Source organism: Asparagus officinalis, chromosome 3, assembly GCF_001876935.1.
Source record: "Asparagus officinalis chromosome 3, Aspof.V1, whole genome shotgun sequence".
In the NCBI taxonomy this organism is placed as follows: Eukaryota; Viridiplantae; Streptophyta; class Magnoliopsida; order Asparagales; family Asparagaceae; genus Asparagus; species Asparagus officinalis.
In genome coordinates, this window is record NC_033796.1 from 101,846,226 (window position 1) to 101,849,528 (window position 3,303).

Genomic DNA, 3,303 nt, shown 5'->3' on the forward strand with positions numbered 1-3,303 from the left:
GTCCGCGTCCTTAGGTGATTATCTAATTGATCGTACCTTAGAGATACTTTTCCCTTAAATATTATATATATATATAACCTATATATTATATATATATAATATATATATATAGGAAGAGAGAGAAGAGATAGAGAGAGAGAGAGAGAAATATGAGTGATGCTTGATACCAGCATAATTTCGCTGTAGTGATCGTGGCACAATCACCTCATCATTCAAATGAGGAACCACATTCACATGAACGCGTGAGGAGTGGATGAGATATAGACATTTAAATGATGTGAAGGGAGATTGGTTATAGAGGCGGCGGATCAATTAAAACTAATTAACAAGTTATTCTAGCAAGTATAAAATACAACAAGATATGTGATCTAGGATAAGTGATATACACAAGGGTAAACAAAATAAATAAGATAGTGGTTGATATAAATAATGAGCAATGGATAATGGCGATAAGAAATATAAACATAACAGAAGTGTGCCAAAGCAAACTCAAACACACGATATGATCACGGAGTTCGGACCTTCCCTCCTACGTCTCCGTTCCCCATTCCCGGGGAGAAATCCACTAACACAACCGGGTTTTCTACGCTCACCCGAATAACGTTTACACCTCACAATGTTGGTTTTCAACGCTCACCGATCAACGTTCACAAACACTCACAATGTCGGTTTTCAACGTTCACCGATCAACGTACACAATCACTTACACTCGGTTTTCTAGCTAACCAAAAACTTTATAATCTCATAATATAACAAATACAATAATAGTTTGTAGACGTCAAAAAATGCTTACAGACATCCAAATACCACTCAAGACAAAGAGAATGTGATAAACATCAGTATCTAAGTCATGGGAGATCATACAAGCCCAAAGGAAGCAAAAGGATCTATGAATCAACACAAAACAATGTGAATTCACAGAACAATGCAAACTACAGCGTGTGGGCGCGGCAGCTCATGGTGCCGCGGCTACAGCGCGGCAGCTCATAGTGCCGCGGCTAAGACGCGGCAGTTCATAGTGCCGCGGCTTGGGCGCGGCAATCCATGGTGCCGCGGCTACTATAGGGGATGCTACAGCGGTTACGAGGTAGTTATGTGATGATTATGTGAAGTCTACGTGGCGGCGTATCAGAAATAGAACGTGTGCTGACGTGTACAAGCAGTTAAACCACGAAAAAGGTGGTTAAAAGTCGTGGGAGGACAGTTTCAAGCACGATGGAACGTGCTGGTAACTGCCCCTGTGGCCGCTGCAGTTCATGCTGCCGCGCCAATAGCCGCTGCAGTCCATGCTGCCGCGCCAATAGCCGCGCGCCCTTTAGCCGCGACAGCATCAACTGCCGCGCCTAAAGAGGCAGTTGTTGATCGGTTATTTCTTCAGTTATCGTCTAAGGAGGCTATAAATACCCCCCTATGGCCATCATTGACAGGGCTGATCATTTGGAGAGCATTTCCAGAGCAGATTAGAGCAGAGAGCCTTGAGTTTTTGGTGAATTAGAGCAAGAGAGAGAGTCTTCCTTTTTTGAATTTGTTGTAATCGACCGAAGATATAATGAATTCCATAACAAAACCAACTTTTAACGCAAACATAGTTGTTCTCTACTATGGATGAGAACTTAATGTAGGCTCACTCTCAATTGTTACAACTCCCCACAACCCAATTTATATAAGTATAAAAATACAATAAGCTCAATGGTTGTGTGTGTAAGCAATGAGAAAAACAATCAACTAAACTCAATTAAATTCTAGCATATAGAAATTATGAACAAAACAATAAATAGCTAGAAATAGAGTTTAGAAATTCTTCTCTGAAAAACAAGATGGAGAGGTGGATTAAAATGAGGCTCAATCAATGTAGATGATCTTCTCCACTTGTAAAACAATCTTCACAAACCAAACAAACTTTAAACCCAACTAAAACCCTTGTTAAAACTCTTTTAAACTTTTTTAAAACTTTCCATTGGGTTACTCTGGTAGAAGGGGTTTGAGGGGTTTACATAGGAAGAGAAACCAACAGCAAAAACCCCAAACAAAAGACCAAAAACCCCAAAGAATCAAAAATCTGATTCTGTATCAAAAATAGCCATTGGGCGATCGGCGGTCGACCGTGGAAAATTCGCGGTCGACCACGAGCAACAAAAAACAAAACTACCATGGCGGTCGATCGTGGCGGTCGACCGCGAGAGCATCCGGTCGACCGTCACGATTGACCGTGAGCCTCTGAAAAACTTTCTGAGTCTCTGGACTGAGGGGCGGTCGACCGTGGTGGTCGACCGCAAACTGACATATGAAATATTCAGGTTAAAAGCAGTTTTTTGATTTTGAAACCCTGTTTAAAAATATCAAATAAATTCTAAAAAATATAAAACTTTGAAAAATGATTATAGACATGATAATAAACATGCTACAAAAACTGGTTTTTAGAAAGGATCTCCCAAATAAAAAATATCATCATTTTACAAAATAGTCCAAAACATGAAAATGTAAACATATGAGTTTTGACATTTTAGCTTAACCATGTTTTGAAATAATACAAAATAATTTTATAGACTTAGTAAAATATGTATATGATTATTGTTAAGCCCAAAAACCAATAAAACAATATTTTCATAAAATTACATATTCTATGCAATATAAATTCAAACATAATAGAGTATGAAACATATGAGGATGTATATGAATATATATTTGTTTCATATCTATGAAATTAAACCAAAACACAATAATAAATATAAAATATGTAATTTCATATTTATATAAACTTGGAAACCAAAACATGCATGTATACATATATAACTATATATATACATAAAAACCAATAAATGTGTGTGTATAGATGATTGAGCTTAAAGTACTAACACACATAATATAAAACCTAAACTAAGTTATCCAAGCAATCTTGATCTTCGATATAGCTCAACTTGGTACACTATACAGATGAAGCTTCAACTTGGATCTTCAACTTGAATTGCATTGCTTCATTCCACAATTCCGCCAGCCTCCATTGGATATGATCGTAAATACGTAATTCCATCCATCCTCTAACTTATTGTTTGTCTATAATAAATAAGAAAACATAAATACTAGACAAACAATATTAGTAGTAAATTGTTTGTTAAACATTATCAAAACAAGAAGGCCAACAGGGATTATGCCATATCACTACTAACACTGAATTCCATCCATCCTCTAACTTATTGTTTGTCTATAATAAATAAGAAAACATAAATACTAGACAAACAATATTAGTAGTAAATTGTTTGTTAAACATTATCAAAACAAGAAGGCCAACAGGGATTATGCCAT